Source organism: Danio rerio, chromosome 21 (assembly GCF_049306965.1).
Source record: "Danio rerio strain Tuebingen ecotype United States chromosome 21, GRCz12tu, whole genome shotgun sequence".
Taxonomy (NCBI): Eukaryota; Metazoa; Chordata; class Actinopteri; order Cypriniformes; family Danionidae; genus Danio; species Danio rerio.
Window position 1 is genome coordinate 17,816,545 of NC_133196.1, and position 27,199 is coordinate 17,843,743.

The 27,199-nt window shown below is 33.9% G+C and overlaps 1 protein-coding gene and 1 long non-coding RNA gene across 3 annotated transcripts in view; both read right to left on the bottom strand.

The window, feature by feature from the left end:
* The window catches only part of unc5da (unc-5 netrin receptor Da), a 357,691-nt gene that overhangs the window by 137,091 nt on the left and 193,401 nt on the right, over positions 1–27,199 (bottom strand).
* Positions 6,064–27,199, bottom strand: part of LOC141379840 (uncharacterized) — an 88,438-nt gene continuing 67,302 nt past the window's right edge. The window contains exon 2 of the long non-coding RNA XR_012396697.1: positions 6,064–7,639. This is a non-coding gene — a long non-coding RNA (uncharacterized lncRNA). The remainder of the gene's footprint in view (positions 7,640–27,199) is intronic.

Genomic DNA, 27,199 nt, shown 5'->3' on the forward strand with positions numbered 1-27,199 from the left:
ATATTTAGCATTTTTGCATATGAAAAATAGGCAAAACTTTATTTTAAAGTGTCTTTCTTACACGTATATTCATTCATTCAGGCGTCACCACAGTTGAAAGAACCGCCAACTATTCCAGCATATGTTTTCATATGTTTTATGCAGCAAATGCTCTTCCAGCCTCAACCCAGTACTGTAAAACACCAATACACTCTCACAATTACACAGGTACTCACACACTATGGCCAATTTAGTGCATTCAATTCACTTATATTCACCCGGAGAAAACCCACGCAAACAGGGAGAACTTGCAAACTCCACATAGAAATGTCAACTGGCCCAGTCGGGACTCAAACAAGCGAGCTTCTTGATGTCAGGTGACAGTGCTAACCACTGAGCCTATACTCGTTTCATGTACTTTCCATTGCAATAACAATCAATAATGCATAATCACATTCAACTAACCCTAAACCTGACCCTTATTCTAACCCTAACCATATAGTAAGTACCGTACATGTAATGTACATGTAATTTATTAATAATACTTAGTAGTTAGATGAATAGCAAATAAATTGTAACCTATAGAAGGGTCTGAATATATTTTCCAGTGTGTTAATTTGTTTGTGTTCTATTCACTTGAAATTTAAGTGGCTTTTTTGTGCACAAGTTCTGCTTTATCATTATTAACCTGTAACAACTTGATTTGTTATGTTAATGACTTGATTACATGATTAAGACCTTCTGTCTGTTAGTATTATTTACTACATGCTGAACATAAATTGACATTTTAATGATCTTAACTACTAAATCATTCATTGAAACAATTTGTTTATATCTTATTTCTTTTAGCAATACCTTATTTGAGCAGACTGAGTAAAATAAAAAAGTTTGGAACTTACCTAAATAATGTCTCACCAATAAAGTTAAAGAAGTGACATATATACTAATTCATTTCATTTATCCAGTGAAACAATATTTTTAGAGACATGCAATCTGCGTGCACTGTTTGTGAATTAGAGGAGGAATCGATAAAACACCTGTTTTTTAAAAGCACATCCAAATGTTTTGGTTTGAAGTTGAATATCTTATATTTAAATTACAAAATTAAGAATTATTTTTTTCAGAGTGACTATTTGCACTAAGTATAAATAGACCGCCTTGTTGGCAGAAGCTTTTTACTCTAACTCCACCCACGGTAGGTTTAACCAAGGTCAAAACTGTCGCTACGTGTCTCAGTCGAGGTCAAATGCTGGTCAAACTAAGGCGCAAATATTTGAATTTTGCGTGAGCGGAATCATGGGATCGATAAGATGTTGGATACAGTGAAGTAAATCGGAAGAACACGTTAACCTGTCTTACGACCCCCTCGTTCAGATCGCAACATAAAAGAGCTAAGACAACAAAAAGATATGATATGCAACTTATTTATTTTACATAAAACTAAATCTCTTTTAACAACTAAGTCTCTAAATGTCAGCATTTGTACACATTTAAAACAGGAATAGTATGAGAGATTTCATAAAACCAGGTTTAAAATGATCATATAAGTGTCAGGTATAACTTGCGACTTTTTGTATTTTGGATATTTACGGAAAAACTAAACTAAAATGATATTTTTTCCTCAACCAATGGTAGTAACTGATATTGATGTTTAATTGTTTTTCAGAAAATGAAGAACATAATGTTAAGTAGAATTTACAAATGTTCTGATTTGCATTTGTTTATAACTATTTACATTATCAAAGCAATAAAATTTTTAAAATGTATGATTTTAGTTAGAAACAAAGAAGATGAACAAATGCATAAATGTAATAATCAGTGAATCATTGACTCAAATGATTCATTCAGAATCAATTGAACCTAAAGTTCTGACTTGTTTAGAATTATTTACATTATCAAAGTAATCAAAATGTTAAAAATGTCTGATTCACTCAAAAACAAAGAAAATGAACAACTGTATTAATGTAAGAATCAGTGAATCATTGGCTCAAATTATTCATTCAGATTCAATTGAAACAAATGTTCTGACTTGTTTAAAACTATTTACATTATTAAAGTATTAAAAATGTTCAAAATGTCTGATTTGCTCAGAAACTAAGAAGATGAACAACTGTATTTATGTAAGAATCAGTGAATCTTTAACTCAAATGATTCATTCAGAATCAACTGAAACAAATGTTTTGATTAAGATTTTCTTTAGAACTATTTACATAATCAAAGTAATCAAAATGTTCAAAATATTTGATTCATTTAGAAACGACAAAGATAAACAACTATCTTTATGTATGAATCAGTGAATCATTTACTCAAATGATTCATTCAGAATCAAATTGGAACAGATGTTCTGATTTGTATTTGTTTGGAACTATTTACATTATCAAAGGAGAAAAAATGATAACATTGACAACTGGAAGGGCATCCGCTGTGTAAAACATATGCTGGGTAAGTTGGAGGTTCATTCCGCTGTGGCGAGCCTTGATTAAAAAATGGACGAAGCCAAAAAGAAAATTAATAACTTCACGCTCATGCACTGATGTATTTACAACTTTAGCACACATGATTCCTGCTTGATCATTATTAACATGTCGCATGTTCATGATTATGAAACATGTCTGCTGGCTACATCAAATGCTGAAATGAAACCACAAACTAAGTTCCAGACAGCTGAACGCGTGAAAGTTTGCTAAAATGATGGTTCAAGGAAGTCAAGAAGTACACAGAAGAAACCTTCTATCATTCTCTGAGCGCTTCAGATGGTATGAAATTCCTTTGAAAGGATTCTTGGATGTGTGGAAGAGATTTAGCGAACAGACAGCGAGGGTCCTTCCGGAGAGCTCGAGATTTTCGTCTTTGGCTTTTTATTTTTTCATCCGTCTCCAAAGAGCTTCACACTAAGTGATATTACTGAGAGTCGCTTCTTCTTCTAATCGCAGCCCCGCGGGATCAAAGTTCCTGGGAAGCCCCAGAGCTCTGTTCATATATCTCTTTTCCCTTTGAAAGAGGCAGTGAATCATTGCATTGGTTGTAATACTTGTTCCGGGCATGCAAAACGCATCCAAAAAGAAGAGCAGCCATCACTATGAAGTACGTAAAACATGTATCTAAAGAATTGATGCTTCCTAGTATTCACACTGGGGATTACTTTAGTTATGCTAGATGCTGTAACTGATTTTAATGCAAATAGAAAACTGAAGCATAAACTGTCTGGTGAGCCTTGGTGACAATCATTTTAGTGTTTGCTGTGCAGGCTGTTGATAAAGGAGCTCTTATGTAAACCCCATCATTCAATTCAATGCAAAACATACATAAAGTAGTTTTGCAGATGATGAATGAGGCTTATAGATCTGGCAGAACTTCTTTCTTGTAGTATTTTTTTACAAGAAGATCCATTACTGTCTGCTTTTCACTCCTGAATCGTTGATTGAAATGATTTGTTCAAAATGGCTGATTCATTCAGGAAACAAAAAAGATGAACCACTGCCTTTATGAAAAAAATCAGTGAATCATTTACTTAAATGATTCATACAGAATCAAATTGGTGATTGGATATTTACATTGACAAAGCAGAATTATGGAACATACTGACTTTCTTGGTATAAAATATCACATTTCTGATCATTGCTGATGATCTGCACATAATATATTGTGTAATTACACAAATGTTTACATATATAAAAAAATCAATAAACCATGGATAGAAAATATATAAAAAACTGGAAAGAGATGAAGGAAAAGATGTAGAGAAGAGAAGAGAAGAGAAGAGAAGAGAAGAGAAGAGAAGAGAAGAGAAGAGAAGAGAAGAGAAGAGAAGAGAAGAGAAGAGAAGAGAAGAGAAGAGAAGAGAAGAGAGGTTTAACAAACAGTTTCAAGAGTTCACACTTAGCTGATGATTGGTAATAAGCTAGTTTGGCATGCTGTCCCGGGAGAGAGCCCCGAGCTCAAAAGATCCTCGAGCCCGGAGCCATTTTTGCTGTCCCAATCAAATAATTTAACAGACATTATGTTCTTCTTTCTGAATAATTATGAGAAGAGAAGAGAAGAGAAGAGAAGAGAAGAGAAGAGAAGAGAAGAGAAGAGAAGAGAAGAGAAGAGAAGAGAAGAGAAGAGAAGAGAAGAGAAGAGAAGAGAAGAGAAGAGCTTAAAGCACCACTGGCTATACTGTATGAAAAAACCAAAAGAGTTTTCTGAGCTCCTGATGAGCCTGACAGGCACATAAATCATGAATCACACTGAGCCGTGAGACACTGGAGAAGTGGAGAAGGAGAAGAGAGAAAATGACAACTGCATACCTCTCTGCAAGCCAACAGCTCCACAAGTTTCCCTCGCACAACTGCTTTTAGAGGGTATAGAGAGTTCAAACAACATCCGAATGAGTGTTCAGATGAAATCAAGTGCTTGGAAAAAGATTTCAAGACAGCACCTTTACCATAAATCCCCCAAAATAACATCTTACGTCTTCACAGCTTCAGTAAAAATACATGAGCTTCATAAGTTATAAATAGAGAACAGATTTCTTGCTTCGAAAGCACTTCATGAATGCCTCTTTGTAGACTTCAAAAACCAAGCAGCAGAAATCAACACGAATCGAAACCACACAGGGTGTGTGATATTTAGTAAAGATGCTAACCATCCATCCGTCCGTCCGTCCGTCCGTCCGTCCGTCCGTCCGTCCGTCCGTCCGTCCGTCCGTCCGTCTATCTATCTATCTATCTATCTATCTATCTATCTATCTATCTATCTATCTATCTATCTATCTATCTATCTATCTATCTATCTATCTATCTATTCCAGGCTCATTTCTGGAGAGAGCAAAATACATCTCAGAAGCTACATTTTTTATTTTTTGTATGGTTGTTTAGATCTCAAATTTCTCTCACGAGTGTCATTCATGCCTGTTATTCTTATGTAAATCCACCAGAGGCTGCTGTTGACTAACTGACTGGCTGACTGACCAACCAACCAATAACCCCACCCCCTCCCTTCCCTAAACTTAACCTATAGTATTTTAAAAAGCTTTGATTGACCCATTCACTGGTAAGCAAGAAAAGTAACGGCATCATACTGCCCCATAGCGTTCGTTTTAAAGATAAAATACAGTCATACATGGCTCAGGCTACATAATTTGCGATCTCCAGAAACATATATAGGGCTAAGTTTTCCGATTGAGCCTATGTTACTTCCATGCACCTATCCTAGACTAATTCATTCCAACTATTTGCTCAAAATGGCTGATTCACTTAAATTTAGCAAGTGACTCTTTATTGTATAGGTCAATTCATCAATAATATATAATCACTCAATAGTATATAAATCTACTTATCTGATATATTGGTTAAGTCAGAGGTCATATAAAGGTCAGATGAGTGAGGTTTACCTGCACAGCACTTACTAGCTGGCCTCCGTTACACATGCCAAGTCAGTAAATGGCCATACCATGCTGCAAAACATTGTAAAAATACTGGTTGGGTTCCACACAATTGATTTATGTTGCGACAACATGAAGGAATTAACTTAACTTACTAGTTTTTGCAAATTTAAGTCAATTGAAAACATTAAACAATTAGGTTGTCCCCAAAAACCTTAAACATTCTGTTGTTTCAGCTTATTTAAAATAAGTAGTTTGAGCAAACAGCAAACATTATTTTTTATATGTAAATTGCCTTTATAATATTTCTTTTGGCTATAATGAAACTCAATTTCACTTAAATTCTTGTTCATTAACATGTATAAAATCAATTTCATATTTGTAACTGTCCTTGCATGTTGATATTAAAATAAACTCAAAAAATATGTTTGCTGTTTGTTCAAAATATATGTTTAAAATGAGCTGAAACAACACAATTCTTGAGTTTTTATGAGGAAAAATGTTGTTGTTTTATGTTCTGTCCACTTAATTTAATGTTTCATGTTGTCCCAACACAAATTGTGTAAATTTACAGTGCATAAATGATGCCATATATAAATATAAAAATCAAAGACCATTACAAGCATATTTCTGTTTTTACAACCTGAATAAGATACTTACGTATAACACAACAATAAGCTTCAGAGCTACAGTGAATGCTGTAAAACTTTGAAAACATATTTTACCACTTTTATTTATTATATTACCACATATTTTCCCACATTTATTGAATCTATAACACAACTATGGGACATTTTACAAGAAACTTAAATCTTTTTTACATATATAAAAATGTGACAGGGCCTGACTCAAGCTTGTCATCCCCAAAAAATCATACAAAAACAAACATAAAATCATACAATTCAATAATACAACGCATCCTTGATCACTGTCAGCTTCTCCATCAAATTACAGTATGTCACTTCCTTTGACTCATAGCCTTGAAGGTGTATTGCATGCATTGAATGTTAAATTTAATTAATAAATGACAGGACTGACAGAAACAATTGTAAATTTATTTGTATTATAGTATTTATTTTTAGAATTTATTTATAATTTCATTTTTTTAATCAATTGATGTAAATGATAACAACTGAACGTATTTATGATTTCTGAATAACAGTTTTTAGCATAACAAAACTATTAAAACTGTAGGTTTAATTGGGCTGAGGACAATGACATTGACAGGGTTTGTACAGTGTAAAGTGTTTTTAATAAATAGCAATAAATAAATAAATAAATCTAAGAATCAAATGAATGACATATTCATAGATTAATAACTCACAGAAATCAACCATCAGTCCATTTTAGACATTTTTGGGATGAAATACTTTTTATTTACTATATTTATGTTTTTATTTTAGGGATAGATATTGTACATTTCTGGTCGAATGTCCCTTATAATATCAAATCATCATATCCTCTAACAACCTCAAGATTGCCAGCAGTATGTCCTCCACATGGCCATGGTCCACCTAAATGCATGCAACCCTTCATCCATTCATCTTCCTTACGCAAAACTCTCCCTGACACGCTGGTTCTGTTGAGTTTGGCAGAGAGTCTCATTCTGTCAGTCAGTGTAATTAGCCTCTCCTCTCTCATTCAGACGCTGATCAGAGCTGAGCATGGAGACAGGTGAGGGAAACTCAGCAGGAGTGGAGGAGGAGGACCAAGACGACAAGGAAGCAAAAAAAAGTGTACAAGAAGAAGAAAGAGAGTAAAGAGAGAAAGAGATTGATCTGAAACCCCACCGTGAGGCGCAGCGGGGGGAATCACAGCTCAAAAGAAGAGTGTGAATGTGCAGAACTCATTCACACACGCTGCACACGCTTACACACACACACACACACACACACACACACACACACACACACATTAAATACGCTGATGAAAGTCAGATCATTATAATAACCCTAACAATTGACTTGCAAACAAATAACCTGGCAATGCAAGTACAGTGTTTATAAGACTTCATAAACAAATCAGTTTGTTTCCCAGTAGTGAAAACAAAATGTAATCATTTGTGTCTTCTGTTTGGAGGATATCAGAAGAACATTTCTTTGATGAAGAATTTGTATCTGCTTTTTGCACGTATAGCCTGGCAAATGATAACATTTTGTCAAATTTAAAATGACTAAAGCACCCAAATCTGTATATGGGACAAGATGAAGATGAACTGTACATAATACAGTACATGCAGTTCTGAAGAATAGGTTAGATAATGTCATATGGGGTGGTCATTTATTAATATATGTACTGTATCATTCAAAAAAAATTATCTGAAAGGAATATTCAAAACTATAAGTGTCAAACTCATTTTCACTTAGGACAATGGCAGAATTACAGCTGCCTTAGCAGGTTAAAACCGTAAAGCCTGTTTCACACTGCAAGTGCGAGCAGAGTATAATCCTAGTAACATTTTAGAGCTTTCACACTGCACACAGAAGCAGCACGTACATCTGGGTCTATTTTTGCTGTGCTGCTCACACTCAATTAAAGTGACAGTGCATTGATAATAACCAAAACACATTGAATGACAGTAAAAATTTACAATTTTACCCAATAAATGCATCAGTAATATCCACAGATTATATATATTCAATAAAATGAACTTAAAACGATTAAAAACTGCAACAAATATTTATTTGGGCCCAAACTACAAATCCAAACGTAAAACAACTTTAGTATAAGTTTTGCTTGAGCTGAACACTAGTTTAATCATGTATAAATATCATTTTAACTATATTGGATGAATATTATTATAACTCTAGGCCTACAACATCCTGACAATCAAAACCAAAATGACATGATATCACAGGCGATTGTTTTCTAAGAGCACCAGACATGAATGAAAGTCCTCATAGAGCTTGAAAAGCAAACAGTTCTTTAGTATCTATATAATTTGTAAAAGATAGACTTGCAGGAAACAGCATAGGAGAAAATTGCAACAGGCCTTGGTGCAGATGAAAAGTAAAAAAAAAGGTGTATTTATATATAGAGTGAGATAGGTAACTTGATAGACTAGACAGAGATAGATTAATCTGTGCAAAAGCTGCCGATCCGCTGCACGCTGCTGACGCAGCTGGTGTGAAAGGCAAATGCATGTGCGCTGCTTCTGCTCTCCATACGCGCTGCCCATGCGCTGCTCATGCTCTGCTCTGGCTTGCGGCGGGAAACAGGCGTAAGACTGTATAAATTAGGGATGCACAATTTTTATCACACAGATAGACTGTCACAACCCAGGCTATGACACTATAATCATAATATTAAGCCTATACAGCTCTGCACAAGAAGCATAGACAGAACAGAGAAATGGTCATGCCTGGTTGAGCCTGGTTTCTCTCGAGGTTTTTTCCTTCACTTTTGTCAATTGGTGCAGTTTTGTTCATCGCCACTGTCGCCACATGCTTGCTTGGTTTAGGAGTTGTGGAGCTGCGCCTCGATGGATTTGCTCTTCAGTGTTCGGACTTTCAGCAATGAAAATTTAACCAATCTGAACTAAACTAAACTGAATTTCAACTCTTTCAACTGGACCAACGGTGTCAGTGTACTAGAACTTCTATGTTAAGCTGCTTTGACACTACATTGTAAAAGTGCTATAGAAATAAGCATGAATTGAAATGAATTGAAAATTGTCTAATTCAGAAGAATGTAAATAATTACATTACATATGTCTGCGTAAACATATTCACTGTCTACACACCGGCTTTCATACATATGTCATATCATCAAAGAATCAGAGGAGATTTATGACAGAATATACTACTGTAAAGAAATCTAACGTAACCGGGCATTAAAAGGCTGTTGTTGCTTAATTAAAGTTGGATTTCAGATTCTCTCTCTTTCTCTTGCTCTCTAGGGATGTTTTTGAGTGCGTCCTGTGGTAAACATCTGTCTGAATCGTGAAGAAGCTGCATTAACTCCATGCCTGTCGTCTGGATGTCTTAGATCCTCAGCCAAATCCCTTTCTCCCGCTCTCACTCGCAGAAAGAAAAGCAGCCAGAGAAAACATATTTATGTGCTCACAGTAGTTTAAAGGCTATTGCTGGATTTATGCACTACAAAATGTATTTCTATAGCTCAATAAATATCCATACATGAAGATCTAAACTAATATAATATAGTAACACCAATAATAATAATAATAACAACAACAACAACTTCACTGTTTCAGACTGATACCTTGTAAACAAGCACCAATAATGACAGTTTTCATACAGTTTTCCTAAACAATTTGTTTTGCCAGTATTGCAAGCGTTCTTCGGATGTAGACCCATTCTGACACATTTAAAAACCCTTAAATCTAAGTCGATCAACCTCTAACATAAGAAAAGATTCTGCATATTTTCAGTATATAATTTGCAGGTATGTTTTTTTGCAATAATAGATCCATAATGACTGTTATTTTGAGCGCAATAAGCAAGCCGGCTCCATTCACTCTGCCCTTTCAGTATCTCATTCATTCATTACAAAAACTCTTATCATCCATCAGGCAGAAAGGCTTGTAATTACAGCCTTTAAGTGAGAAGAAGGAATCAGTCCTGTCTCTCTTTTTTCCTCCGCTCGCTCTTTCTTGCCTGCTTGAACCAAATGGAATCTCCTCTTCTGCTCTCGATTGCATAGCATTATTAAACGAACCTCGGAATATATTACAATCTCTCTTTCCAGTGCTCAGACAGCTTTAGCAGCAGAACAGATAAAATATACCTTAAATGTTGTCATTTTGTCATTTCATTAAAAATCTGGCAGCAGAGAGGAACTGACTTCCATAAAAAAGTTAATATCCCTCAAAAAGAACGAAAGCGGATCGTTCTGGTGAATTTATTAATATCATTATTCTCCTGTCACTGCGCATATGTGGCATATGGAAAAATGTCACTCATAAAACTTGCACCTCTTACCTACATTCTTTTTTTTTTTGGTCCAGAATCCATCACAGCCTGAGATAATCATTACAGCAAGGTGAGACGGGGCTTTTAACGACTCGTACAAAACAGAGAAATCACTAGCTGACACCCCACTGTCCTCTATAATGGAAGTTCGGTGTCTTCTGAGTTTAGTTGGGGAAGTTACAACATGACATGTGCAAACTGGCAAAACGGTAAAAGACTGACACACAATCTGCTCGATGACAGTCGCGTAATACAGCAGCATCAATCAAACAATCTGCCCTAGCTGCCATAATTACAACGGAAAAGCCAGGAGTGTCAGAGATGCCTCTTTAGACAGGAATTCATTTCATACTTGTGTTTATTTTATATTAGATATGAATATCCCAAATAAAGCAGCTGCTGAAGATTAATTCTGGACAATAGTAAAGTTATGCAAACTTGTTTATGATCATTTAATTTCTTAACTTTGCTTAAAGTTTAAAATATTTCGATTAACATTAACAAGTAAATCATATTTATCAAATTGCCTACTTCATTTTTTTTTTCGGCTTAGTGCCTTTATTAATCAGAGGTCACCACAGCGAAATAAGTGAAGTTTTTAAACTAATTTCGAGAGGAACACGTGATATAATTGACTGCAGCTTGCCGCTTATCTACACTCATTAGTTAGCCAATCAGATCTATCCTAACTTACTATAAATAGCCTAGCTAGATATTACTCCCTTACCATCGTTTTCCGAAGAAACCCCCCATCCACCCCCTTTCTCCTCCTTTCCTCCTTTAAAAAGGGGAGCTCTCGAAAACCACCTGATCTCGTACTCCCCTCACATGCTCTATGGATCTGGCGGGAGCCCTGGGCTCAACTATCTCTGAGCTCAGGGTTCTCTCCCGGGACAGCATGCCAAACCTGCTTACAGTTGTCAAGCAATATCTAAGTGTGAACTCTTGAAACTGCCAACTTATTCAGCATATGTTTTACACAGCAGATACCCTTGCAGCTGCAACCCAATACTGGGAAACACCCATACACACTCTTTCACATACAAATACTACGGCCAATTTAGTTCATCCCATTGACCTGTACTGCATGTCTTTGGACAGTGGGGGAAACCGGAGCACCTGGAGAAAACCCACACAAACAGGGCAGAACATGCAAACTCCACAAAGAATGCCCAACTGTCGCGTCACAGCAAAAAGGTCATTGGTTCGTGTCCCAGCAGGACCAGTTGGCATTTCTCTGTGGAGTTTGCATGTTCTCCCCATGTTGGCATGGCTTTCCTCCGGGTGCTCCAGTTTACCAAAGACATGCGCTACAAGTGAATTGAATAAACTACATAGGCCGTAGTGTATGTGTGTGAATGAGTGTTTATGAATGTTTCCTAGAACAGGGTTGCAGCTTGAAGGGCATCTGCTGCGTAAAACATATGCTAGATTAAGTTGGTGATTCATTCCACTGTGGTGCCTCTGATGAATAAAGAGACTAAGAATGAATGAATGAATGAAAATGTTAAACTGAACTTTGTCATTTTTTAATTAACAGAGATGGCTTATTCTAGTATGCAAATGAAGAATTAAATTCAAAAACAAGAATCCTAAATGGTAAATATACTTCATTCCTGTTTTTAAAGAATATAAAACATCCCCATAACAGCATTTTATAAAAACAAAACCACAGAACCTTTCTGTGATCCGTCCCCCCTAAAAGGATCTGTTTCCATCAAAACAATCTCCTCTATTAGAATTAAAAGGTCACAGCAGTTGAACCACTATTACATGTAATTGTGTTTACGCAGAGAGTTATTTCCTATGATTCTGGTTGCCGCTGACCCGACTCTGAAGTTTAAATGTCAGACTCAGAGACACAGATTAGATCGCTTTAAAGCAATTCCTCAGTTTAATGGCTTCCTGTGATGGCTGAAGCTTTTCACTTGACATTTTTTTCAGACTTTCATCACAAATGTCTACGAACGACATCTGAACGACAGTCACTGACAGACATATTTACGTTGTTGAAAATGTCACTTGCTCTGTTGTAGCTTTTCTTATATATATATATATATATATATATATATATATATATATATATATATATATATATATATATATATATATATATATATATATATATACACCTATCCCACATGGAAATCTGATATATGGCAATATATGCAAATTACATGTGACATAAAATGTCATATTTACATTTCACGTATATAAAGTATACACTCACTGGCCACTTTATTAGAATCACCATACTAGTACCGGATTGGACCCCCTTTTCCCTTCAGAACTGCTTTAATCCTTCGTAGCATAGATTAAACAAAGTTCTGGAAATATTCTTCCGAGATTTTGGTCCATATTGACAAGATAACATCACACAGTTGCTGCAGATTTTTCGGCTGCACATCAATGATGTTATTCTCCCATTCCACCATATGACAAATGTGCTCTATTGGATTAAGATCTGGTGACTGTAGAGGCCATTTAAGTACTGTGAACTAATTGTCATGTTCAGGAAACCTGAACATGAGTTGATTTACGGGATATTTTCTCTTTTCGGACAATTCTCTATAAACTCCAGAAATGGTTGTGTGTGAAAATCTCAGTAGATCAGCAGTTTCTGAAATACCCAGACCAGCCAGTCTGGCACCAACAACCATGTCACTTTCAAAGTGACTTAAATCCCCTTTCTTCCTCATTCTGATGCTCAGTTTAAACTGCAGCAGATTGTCTTGACCATGTCTACATGCCTAAATGCATTAAGTTTCTGTCATGTGATTGGCTGATTAGAATTTTGTGTTTATATTGCGTATATTAACTACAGTATAGTTGTTTACCTGTGTTCATACAGTATATGGCCATATATAAACGTGCATAATTACATCTACTATATTTAAACATATGCACATATGTGTATTTCTATTTATTATAAAAAAACTAAAGCACTAAGCAGGCATTAAAATGTATTTGTTAGTGAATCATTCAATAGATTCTTCAAAACCTATAATTAATAAAGTCATGAAACACTTGGCATCTTAAGAGTGAATTACTAAATAATTATTTCAAACTAAGATGGAAGATGATATATGCAAAAAATAGACCACTTATGTTGCATACGTAGGTATATTTGTGGACGTAGTCAAACAATGCATAGTATGAGTATTATTTTTTGCCAAAAATAATTTGAACATTATATTCCATGAACACATTTAGTCATATTCCTACATTCATTCATTCATGCATGCATTAATTAATTCATTCATTTGTTCATTAATTAATTAATTAATTAATTCATTCATTCATTCATTCATTTGTTCATTTATTCATTCATTCATTTATTCATTTTCTCTCAGCTTAGTCCATTATTTATCAGCATTTTACAGCATATGTTTAATGCAGTGGATGCCCTTCCAGCTGCAACCCAGTACTGGGAAACACCCATACACACACTCATACACTATAGATAATTTAGTTTCTTCAATTCAAGTATAGCACATGTCTTTGAACTGTGGGGAAAATCAGAGCACCTGGAGAAAACCCACGAGAACACAAGAAGAAAAACAAACAAGGAGGCAATCTCCACACAGAAATGCCAACTAGCCTAGCCGGGACTCAAACCAGCATTCTTCTTGTTTTGAGCTGACAGTGCTAACCACTGAGCCACTATGCCTCCCCCATATGTGCATTGCTAAGATCTTTACACAAATTTAACTTACGATATTTTCAAATATTTGTATAGTATATCGGCCAAATATTATCCTTTCCTAAATAAGCACACATCAGTGAAAAATGTATTTATTCAGCTGTCAGGGTTCATATAATCCAGGGTCAAACATTTTCAGAGAACCACGATCTCTTAAAAAAAATATCCAGAATTTATCCAGAATTGCAGCTCTAATCTATTGTACTTACCTGCTATCTCTTAGCATTCAAGCTAGCTTTGCAGCTTTAACATACTGATGTTCACAAAACCAGACGCTAACAAAGAAAACAGATGTGTTAGCCATGATGAAAGAGGCATTCTAATGATACAAAGACATTGAAATATAAGAATAAAAACACTTCAGTCAAGGACGGAGTGAAGCTAAGGGAGCGCCTCGTGACAACTGAGTTGGAAAGCTTCTCTGGTGAAAGTAATTTCAGGGAGGAAACATTCTGTATTAAATACATGAATGAGTGATAGCCTGCAGTATTTTCAGCAGAGCCGAATTCATATTCACTGAACTTCTGAACCCTGAAACACAGAGGGACACACTCACACACGCAATGAATAAGCACCGGGCAGCAACAAATCATCGCTCATTGTCACAATAGCATAACTTGGGTCACACTAAATGACATTGTGATCCTAATATTTGTCTGAGCATTTGTTTTCCAAGTTTACAAGCTAACATGAAAAACTTTATATTTTTATTAATGTTAAAGACCTACCTAATAAATAAATGTGTTAAAGCCATCAGCCTGTATTAATAAAGCTTGTTTAATAAACACTATATTGAGATTACATTGACAGATAAATTGCATTATCAGAATTTTACTCAAGTCAATATAATTTTCGACACATTTCAACACAATCAACCCTTATTGGATTAATAATAAATCTGTTTGTAATACAACTTCAATTTGCAACACTTCCTGTTATTGTAGTTCCTGTTTGATTTTTAAACACATTTTTATTTTTAATAAGTTTGTCATGTTTTTATTCACCTTGGATTGGTTTATAGCTATCAACTTTTGAATAAAACCAACCCAAACTCATTCTTATTATATACTCCTATATACATTTCTGGATTAAATATGTGCCAGGTGGTGCATTTTTCTTCATTTCTCTGTTTTTTAATCTATTGTTATTTATCTTTAATTTTACCAGGATTTCCCATTGAGATGTGCATCTCTTCTACTAAGGGGTCCTGGCCAAAAATGCCAGCACAAAAAGTTTTAGATACAAAAATACACATACATAAAATATTAAAATGAAAATTTACACAAAACATTTGCATAATTATTTTAGTTTAGACTTCAAACAATTCTTAAAAATATTTAGAGATGGAATTGTTTCTAACATATTAACACTCTGCGTTTCATGCCATAATGTTGGGCCAAAGGAAGAAAATGCTGTTTTACCAAACTCCGTACACACTCTAGGAACAATTAAATGTAATTTAAAATACTTTTTTTTCACGAATCAAATACAGGTCGCTGTGTACGTTTTTCAGATCTCAAATTTCTCTTGCAAGTGCCATTCGCACCTGCCCGTCTTGCATAAATCCACCAAAGGCCACTGTTGACTGACTTACTAACTGACTGACCAACTGACCGACCAATCCCCCCAAACACACCATTCACTAAACACAACCAATATTTTTTTTAAAAGCACCAATTGACCAGTGCCCATCCACTTCCACAAACATAACCAAGAGTGTTTTAAAAAAGCAATCCAGAAAAATAAAAGCTTTATAGCTGATTGATTTTTACAACGTTTCCAGATTTTACCACATTCTCACTCATTTATTTACCTGCTTGTTTTATTTTTTTCTCTTTTGTTTTGTCTGACCTGCTTTCTGGAATCATTCTTCACCAGATTCACCGTCTTCATGGTCAACTCCGCTCTGCATCTCAAATCCTCTGACATACGTGACAAGCCACTGGACAAACTGGTAACAGCCGCAAATACATCCACACAAAGGTAAGCAGTCAGCTGGTACGCGCAAAAAGAAACGGCCACATACCGTCCCGTAGCATTCGTTTCAAAAACTAAATGCAGTCATACGTTCCTCTGGCTACATAAATTGCGATCTCCAGAAATGTATAGGGCTGCGTTTACAAAATGAGCCAATGTTAAATAAAGAATTTTTAAACAAACAAACAAAAAGATATCTTTTAATTTCCGAATCAGCTTGGAATATATATTATTCCAAATATTTTGTTAGGAATGCTGCTATCTAGCATGGCAACAACTGCTGGTAAACATAATTCTTATACTAAACCATCACCAAGACAAGCACCAAATAAAGTCTAAAACTGTAAAACTTGCATTCAAATTCTATTAAACTGTTCTACACAATTAAATGGAACTAAATAAATGTAAACAAGCAAGTCACAATCAAATTACTAGGAAATTCTGACTATTTTCCTTTTTATTTATTTATTTATTATTATTTTTTTTTTTTGAATGCTGCTTTGCCATCTGTGCTGCGCGGTAGATCAATTACGCTCCATTAGCCAATCACACTGCTCCCTTTTGACCTCCACTTCAAGGTCTTCTGCCTATTATTTCTACCTGATTTCCACTGAAATGACTGACGCTTGGAATGCTTCAGGCATGGTTTCACCTATTTTATCCATGTAATGGAGCTGCTCATATCCTCTAAAGTGTTCACACTAGCTCAAAACTAGATTACAGCACACAGTTTACATAGTAAATAAGACACTTTTTGCAGCATGCTTTCTATAATAAAAGTACAATATGTATGTGTAAGTAATAGAGATCAATAGGAAAAGTACTGAATAGGGGAACAAAGAAGTAACAAGAAGTAACTAATTTACAGTCTGCAAATTTTATGTAACTACATGAAACAAGGGAAAGAACAAACAAACACCACCTTAATTTACACCCAGCTATGAGGTCAATTTAAATGTATGCATTACAATATGAAAGTGTAATGCACCAACTCTAACTATCCACTTTTGCAATAAAGAGAATTTAAATACAACAATACTTATAACTGAGTATTTAAAACAAAAAGTAGAGGACATTTAGCCCTTTTTGTGAATCTAAATTTAATTATAATAAATAACCTAATGAAAAAAGACAGAAAAACAACAGCATATTTGTGATTAAAATGCATTAAAAATAAGTTACATCTTTGTAGATTAGAAATATATGTACTGTATATCATTATTTTACAAATGTGGGCAATACGTTATAGATTAATTTTATTAAAAAAAAAAAATAAATAAATATATATATATATATATATATATATATATATATATATATATATATATATATATATATATATATTATATTATATTAATATTATCTTTTAATTCAACTATGGGGTGTTGCTAGGTAGGGGGCCTACAAGGCCTGGCTGCAGTCTGTGGGTTGTAACGCCTCAGTATAGTGAAGGGGACTCTATACTGCTCAGTGAGTGCTGTCTTTCAGATGAGATGTTAAACCGAGGTCCTGACTCTCTATGGTCATGAAAAATCCCAGGATGTCCTTCGAAAACCCTCGCATTCTGGCCAAATTTGCCCACTGGCCTCTGTTAATCATGGCCTCCTAACCATCCCCATATCATAATTAGCTTCATTACTATCTCCTCTCCACCAATCAGCTGGTGTGTGGTGTGCGGTCTGGTGCAATATGGCTGCTGTCGCGTCATCCAAGTAGATGCTGCACACTGGTGGTGGATAAGAAGATTGTAAAGTGCTTTAAGTGTCTAGAAAAGTGCTATATAAATGTTAGAAATTATTATTAATATTATTAGTTTTTAATGGTAAATATCTGGCAACTGCAGCAGACATATTTCACCATAAATCTAACTTGTTTTTTCGTTTTTTTTTACAGTGTACTGGATAAGTACACTATTATTGCAAAAAGGACATGCTATAAATTATGTAAATTGCATAATGTATTCTAAAGCATTGCCCATATACGTGCCAATGCACACACAGACCGCCTGTTTCTTCCCTCACAACATCCTCCATTGTTTCCCCAGTCACATGTGCTGTCTTTCTCCCAAAGGCGTAACCCTCATCTCTCTTCATTAGTCTGTAATGCTCACTAATCAGAGGTTATAACCTGTCTCACCTTTCGGTTCCACTCAGCATCAGGTCCAATAAAGTGCACATTAACACGATTCGCCCTCCTCTGAATTCACCGCTCTCCAAAAGTGTCTTTATCTCTGGAAACACCATGAATGTACTTTCAAGAGTCATAATGCAGAGAGCAAATGAAAACATCCACAAATATTCCTTTCTTTTCACTTGTGCTCAATTAGATGGTTCCTTTAAGGATATGACACTTAAGCAGCCCATATTCAATCACTCTAATGAGGCTATACGTGCTTGGCGTAAAAAAGTGATGAATTATAGCTACGGGCCTTAAGTGGAGAGTTTAAAAGTGTTCATTAAGCAAAAATTTCATGTAATATATCAGCACGGAGGGCAAAAAAAGGTTTTAATGATGATTTAGATTCGCAGGGGTGACAAGGAGATCTGTGATATGAATCAGATTCAATTATGCTAAAACAGAAAGTACCATAAACTTGCAGGTGATAAAATTTAAATGTACAGCTATGGGAGAAATTAAGAGATCACTTGACAATTCTCAGGTTTGATGGATTTTCTGGATTTATTGGGTATGGGATTGAGCAAAATGCTAATATTTGATTCCATAAAACTCTGATACATTTACTGTAAAATTTCAGGTACATTCTGATACATTTACTCTTAAATTTTAAAGTAAGCATATTGAAGTGTTTTTTTTTATTATTATTGACAATTAATCAGAATAACAAATGGTTTCATTTGTTGTAATTGAAATGAATGATTTCAAATAAATTGGATATTGATTTCTTAACTTAGTGATATTTACATGAATCAGAGAGAAATATAATACATTTTAAAACCTTTTTAAAGGTCCAATTAAATAAAACAATCACATTTTTTTAGATGTTAGTATTTATAGTTTAGTCTTCAAATATATCTATAAGCTAGTGAGGTACAAAACAATGAAAAGACTTGTGTTTAGAAGATGTACTAAAGATATAAACATATAAAGCTTGTAATTTGTCACTTCCGCCTAAATGTATCAACGTTTTTTTCACGTCACCTTATATTTCCGTTTCTCATCAAATCTTGATCAATCAAATGCTTTCTAGTATTATTAGTATATTCTAGTAGTTCTCATTTGATCTGCTTGAGCTCAACTACTCTCACTAGCAAAGCTGTGAGAAAACAAACTGTAATTGGTTGTTTTTAAAAAGGGGAGGAGTTACTCTATGTCCCACCCTCTTAATTTTTCAGTTGAAATACGTCAAACATTGAATAAAAACTGCCCATTTCAAAGCACGTCACAAGACCTTTAAGACTTTTTCCATACATTTTAATACTTCATAATTCATAATTCATAGCTACTTTAGGTTTCAACTGGTAACATTGATGACTTTTTAACTTCCAGTATTATTACTATATTTTATATAGTATATTTTACTAAAGACTGGTTGTAAGAAACAACTTTCATTCATTAATTTTCTTGTCGGCTTAGTCCCTTTATTAATCCTGGGTTGCCACAGAGTTTTTACGCAGCGGATGCCCTTCCAGCCGTAACCCATCTCTGGGAAACATTCACACACACACACACACACACACACACACACACTCATACACTACGGACAATTTACTCTACCCAATTCACTTGTACCACATGTCTTTGGACTGTGGGAGAAACCGTAGCACCCGGAGGAAACCCACGCGAAGGCAGGGAGAACATGCAAACTCCACACAGAAACGCCAACTGAGCCGAGGTTCGAACCAGCGACTCAGCGACCTTCTTGCTGTGAAGCGACAGCTTCACCTTTAACGTGAACCTATGATGAAAATCATCTTTTGCAAGCTGTTTGGACAGTACTGTGTACAGATATAGTGTGTCCACAGTCATTTAGGAGTGATAGAGACACAATAAGTCTCTTTTTTTAAAATGGGGTTTGGGGGGGTTGCTCTGGTGGGCCCCTAATAATGTCTCTGGGGGCCCTAAACACCATGGGCCCTATTTTCCACTGTAACTCTACTGCAGTTAAAACATTGGTTTTGTGTTGTCTACAAGTGAATATAAAGTAATATTGTAAGTTGTTAACAGGATAAAAGTTCTCTATCTATATATTATTCTGTAAACTGTTCTGTATATATTGCTTTGTCTTCATCAATAGCGTAATATAAAAGTTTCTGAAAGATTGAACTATTTAAAAAATGATGTATAAGAAAATGAGAAAAGACAGTGTTGGTCAAGGTGAGGTCACAAGCTCATATGAAAAACATGAGACAGGTCTGTAGTGACCCATAATTAGCTTCATGTTTATTCATCCCATATATGAGGCCAGAGCGGTGAGAAAAACCCAGAGAAAAGTATGAGTGTGCATGAAGTGAGAGAGAGAGTGTGTGTGTGTGTATGTGGCGCATGCCGATTAGCGCTAACATTCACCAAATACCCAGGCTTAGTGTTAATCCCCGTACACTGATGCGCTTTAGAATGTAACAGAGCCCACTGACAGTCAGAAAACTTCCCTTTAATTGATCGTCTTCAGTTTGAACTCATGGCCGATCTTTTCTCATTTGCTTCTCCTTAAAGGGACGCTCTTTTTCCTATCCATGCATAAACATTAGCATCTTCCTAGCCTTTTAATCCCGTGGATTTACCATAATCAATCAAGCATAATCACACGCAAGCAAATCAGCCCAAATCAAACGCTAACGCTCCACACAATTAATGACCAAGAGAGCTTAGTTGCTTTGGTTTACACATTCAAGTGAGCGTTCATACAAAAACTGTTGACTTTGTTGTAAACACATGGATGATGAATAAATACAAAAACAGAAACTTATTTAAACAAATAATAATAAAATGTGAAAAAAAAAATATAATAATGTTGATTCTAATCATTCCTAATTACTACATCGTGCATTAGGTAATGTATTGTCATCACAATGTTGTTGTGCAGATGCATTATTAATTATTATTACTATGTTAGTTGCATTTCCTAGTTGTACAAATAAGAATTTAATTAATTTAATAATTAAAATGGTAAAATGTGCACAGTACAGCTGTCAAGCATATACAAAAATAACCAGCTTTTTAATCGTATATAGTCCTTATAATGTGGAGTGTTTATAATAAAGTGTCTAGTACATATAAAGAGAAATAGTCACTCATACTGTATAAATACAGTTTTGCTTCATCCAGCATTCCTCACAATGGCACAAGACCTTCAAGGCCACTTTCAAACATCAACATTACAACATTCTCTTCTGGCCTTCTCTACAAGATGTCTGAAGGTTCTCTAGCATCCTTATTAGCAGTGGTGTAAAGTAATGAATTACAAATACTATTCTATCTCCCTGCTCCAAAAATCTATTTAATTTATGGTACCCGGGTTCATGGATAATCTTCTCTGTATCAATCCAATATTAGTATATGTGCAGCTGTAATCAAAATAAAAATTTAAATTTTTTATTTTTTTTTTAAATCAGAAAAAAAAATTATACAATTAGTTCTCCAATTAGAAACATGGATTCCGTTCCAGGAGTTGTACAAAATGAGGCAACTGTCTCAGCTAAACATATAAATTGGCTACCTCATTTGGCAACCAAACGGACAAATGAGCAGAGGCTTTACTAGGGTTGAAAGGGATTAGGAGTTCTAATTCACACCCCTGACCACCCTGTAAATTTCTAAATTCAATAAATTGCAAAATATTGACAATCAATATGATACTATTTTTGATATAAAAAAAGTATCAAAATAGTACAAAAAAATAAACATCTATAGGCTAGAAATATGTTTACTTTAAATTTATTTAGAAAGAGATTTATGTTTCCAGTTTTCCTCAAAATATGGTGATGTGGGCATTGTGGCACTTTCAATGCATGTAATACCTGTTTCGTTCATACTAGGAGCAGAAATTCCATATATTCCTTACAAAAGTAGAACATTCTAGGAAATCTGTAATATGGATGACGGCATCCAGCTATTGCAGTTGAATGTATATATATTAAAAAAAAAAAAAAAAATATATATATATATATATATATATATATATATATATATATATATATATATATATATATATATATATTTAACTGGCTTTAACTGACCATTTACACAACTGTGAAAATAAATGGCCTATAAGCATTATTCCAGCCATCTTTTGTATTTTTATAAGAACAAAGTCGATTTATAATGCTAAACGACATAGTATGTTACACTAAAATTTAGCTTAAAATAATACGCTAGATGCATGAACTCTGTGAACTGTGATTTAACTATTACAGAAACAGATGTGACTGGCTATATCATATCTAGTTAAATATGTCTAAATATCTAGATCATGTTTAGGAAGCTGGTACAATTTACGTTTTGACGCACATTTTATGGATTACAGTTATTTTATTTCACCAAAACTACACACATTTTATACTGTGAAAACAAATTTTAAGATTCATCAGCTGACTATTTAAATACCAAAACAAAAGCTGCATGGAGTGGAATGCACGTGATGTATGTGGTAATTTAAAATACTTGGATAACAAAATAAATGTTATACAACCTATTTTTTTTAAGTGGAACATATTCCACCTGCAACTTTAAATCAAATGAGAAATAAAAAAAAAAAAATCTGCTTTTCACCAAAGCAACCCAATATAAAAAATATAAATAACATATCAAGACAAAAATATATTTTCTTACATCAAATTAACCTTATTACAAGAAATTCCAAATGTAAAGTTCATGAAAGTAAATTTATTTAACTTGCACTTAAAAACAACCTTGAAAGGAAATGGCCTTGATGTACAGTAAGCTACATTTTTTAATTGCAGGGCATAAGGTGGATTAGTTTCCACAGCATAATACTCACTAGTCTTAATCACTTATAGAAGGAATCATTTTTACTTCTACTTTAAATATTTGGAACAAATACTTTTATTCTATACATGACATCTTTTGGTAAGTAATGGTCCTACTTGAGTATGAATTCTCAGTACTTTTTCAGCCACTGCATATTAGACATTTAAACTAAAGGTTCAACCTAAATATAGCAAATGCTTATACATTTTTGCAAACCGCCATAAAACTGACCTCAGGAATGAGCTTTATAATCAAATGGTGTAGTTTAACTTAACAGGGTCATGCTAATCAAACAAAAATTGACTCACTGTATCACAAACCCTGGCCAAACAGGACAGTGGCCAAATGTTTACTGTGGAAGAGCAGTTTTCTTTTGCTCTGGCTTTGTTACTGGTGCCTCACGTAGCCTGTGTTTTCAATCGCAGACTGAAGTAATCAAATGTGGAGATTAAATCTGGCCTCGGCTGGTCAGCTGCCTGACCAAGCATTCTCTTCCACACCATTTCCTCTGCCAATCTTTACTATTATTCACACCCTCTCTTTTCATTCCTCTTTCTGCCCCTTTATCTCGCTTTGACAGTACTTTTCTATTACTCCCTCACTTCATTCATCCTCATCGGCTCATTCCTGCTCTGGGTCTGAAAGGAAGAGGCAGAAATCAGATCAATAACTTCCTGTGCTTTTCAAGAAACCTTTCGAAACACTGCTAGGGAATTGATTTTCATGTATAATAGCACATAGAAGTCATGATTATTCTTTTCGGTAATAATTTAAATAATTAATTGTGAATAATTGTTCATCCAACAAGGTTCAAAACATCTGTATTTGTGTGTCATTGAAGAAAAGAAAAACATAGCGGCTATTATCAGCATAAAACTTGTCTCTATGACTAGTGACTTCAAATTTTTAACAACTAAAATACAAAAGAAAATACTTAAATATAATATACTAGGCTTAAAAAAAATAAAACAATAATATATAAGTAATATTTAATCAAAAATACCTTAAAAATGTAGTCATGTAATAATAATAATAATAATAATAATAATAATAATAATAATAATAATAATAATAATAATTATTATTATTATTATTATTATTATTATTATTATTATTATTATTATTATTATTATTATTATTATTATTATTATTATTATTTTTATTATTATTATAACATGACAATTTTTAAGGTCTTTTTAATTAATTATTATGTATATACATAATACATGCATTCACAATATGCTGAACCACATTATATTAGTAATTAAATATACTTTTAAACATTGTTTACAACTAAATTTACCAAAAAATATATATGTAAATTAGACCAAATTAAAATACTAATAAACACTTCAATGCATAACACTGAATTAACTTTCCATTGTATACAAAAATGTGTGCATGTATGTGTGTGTGTGTGTATGAATAAGCAAAGCATGAATGTCCAATATCCTGGACGGATTTTAACATGCGAGAGTAAATCTTGCAACTTCATCAATAATGAGATTAAACTGTCCTTAATAAATTAAACAGCAACAGAAGATAAATCTTTAAGCATGACCCTGGTTTCATGTCAGCAGGAGCGTCTTCGATCGAGTGCACCCACGACTTTGTTTGGTGAGAGCAGAGAAAATTGATTCCGCTTCCACATATTGAGGACAAATGCAACAGAAAGCCTGTCATCACCACATCTCTAAACACAGCCTTTCTCAAAGCCACCCGAGGGATGAATCAGACTTTAATCACCTCAGAGAAACACTGCTCTGAGTCTGCAGGCCATCCACATGCAGTTTATAAATAACTAATAACTGCAAATTATTAGACAAAAAATGTAATAAATAAATAAATAAACAAATAATAAGAAATAATAAAATATTATCCTATTATTTATTTATTATTATCTTTTAATTATTTAATTATAATTTTTCAGCTTATTACATTTTAAGGTTAAAATATTAATAAATAATAAATAAATTTAAGGTTAAAATAAATAATAAATAAACAAATAATAAAAAATAATAAAATGATACATTTTATTTTATTAATTTTTTTTAGCTTAATACATTTAATATTTTTATTTTATTTTAACCAGAGCACCCTTAGTAAATTAAATTAAATTAAATTAATCTAAATTAAATTAAATTAAATTAAATTAAATTAAATTAAATTAAATTAAATTAAATTAAATTAAATTAAATTAAATTAAATTAAATTAAATTAAATTAAATTAAATTAAATTTTAAATTGGCAACAACAAAGGTATGCCATTTTTGCTGAAATGGCCTTGAGATTAAATATTGTCATATTAATGGGTTTCAATTAAGAGATTTGTGTCGTTCATGTCTCAAAAGTAATTTTTATTCTTAATATTTTATTATAACTACTACTACTGCTGCTGCATACACTTTGGCAAAATGTAAACTTTTTGCATAAACAGCCAAAATGATCAAATTCGACAAGCTGACTTTACATATTAAAACACTGCTTTGGGTTTGCAGGTCACTGAAAGGCAGCTGTAAAAGTCTCTGCTGAATATTAGAGAGCCTTTCTGCAGTTAATCATGTCCAACCGCTGCCGATTTCAGTCTGAACCAGCAGGAATACTAAACAGTTTTCCTCTAATCATATCAATCTGCTCATAGAGGATTCGCTGAGAATGAACGGCGGACACTAAAAGTGGCGTTTAATTGCACGTGCTGCCTGCGTTGTTTTACCATCCAATTCACTAAAGAAATTATGCAAATAGAATAACACTGCAAACCATGGACGCAATTTGCAAGGAGCAATTCCCAATCTTGTGGGTCGCATCTGCGCCCTATAGGTAGACAACACTAATAAATGTATATCATAACTATATACACAATTACTTTTATTATATTGAATTATTACATTATTTTATAATGAATCTAAATATTATGTATAAATGCACATACCTGTATATCTAGTTTATGAGGACTCTAAACAAATGCATATTTTTTTGGAGCCTTCGCTCTAAACCCAAACCTTACACAAATACCTTGGTCAAATGTTTAATGTCAAAAGGTGTTAGGTATAATTTTAATTACGAGGATAGGTGATGCGGTGGCGCAGTAGGTAGTGCTATCGCCTCACAGCAAGAAGGTCTCTGGTTCGAGCCTTAACTGGGTCCGTTGCCGTTTCTATATGGAGTTTGCATGTTCTCCCTGCGTTCGTGTGGGTTTCCACCGGGTGCTCTGGTTTCCCCCACAGTCCAAAGACATGCGGTACAGGTGAATTGGGTAGGCTAAATTGTCAATAGTGAATAAATGTGAATGAGTGTGTATGGATGATTCCCAGAGATGGTTTGCAGCCGGACGGGCATCAGCTGCGTAAAACAAATGCTGGATAAGTTGTCGGTTCATTCTGCTGTGGCGACCCTGGATTAGTAAACGGACTAAGCCGAAAAGAAAACGAATGAATGAATGAATGAATGAATGAATGAATGAATGAATGAATGAATGAATGAATGAATGAACGAATTACGAGAATACAGGCTTTGTCCTCCAAAACTCACTGAGAGCATGGAAACACAAACAAAGTTAGATAAGGAACAAATTAATTCTGAGGGCTATATATATATATATATATATATATATATATATATATATATATATATATATATATATATATATAACAATCATTGTGATCACATGATGTGAAACAACCAATGGGATCTAGACACATAAGACATAACAACCAATGAGGAACAAGAAACACGACTTAAACTAATCAGAACATGACACACAAACAAAAGAACGCAAGGCGGAGAACAAATAAAGAAATATATTGTATATATAAATATCTGGGTAACACTTTACAATAAGGTTCATTAATGCATTTACTAACATGAACTAATCATGAACAACACATGTACAGCATTTATTAATCATAATTGAACATTTACTTATGCATTATTAACATCCAAGTCCATGCTTGTTAACATTAGTTAATGCACCATGAGTTAACATGAACTAACAATGAACTACTGTATTTTCATTAACTAACGTTAACTAATATGAACAAATACAGTAGTAGATGTATTGTTCATTGTTTGTTCATGTTAGTAAATGCATTAATTAACATCAACTAATTAACCTTATTGTAAAGTGTGACCAAAATCTGAAAATAAAACTAGTAAAAATAGAGTGGTGATGGATGTGTGGATGGATAAGTGGATGAAAGAATGGATGGATGGATGGATGGATGGATGGATGGATGGATGGATGAGAAACTATTTAGCAAATTTAGTCTCCAGACAGGTATATTTATGGACAGATAT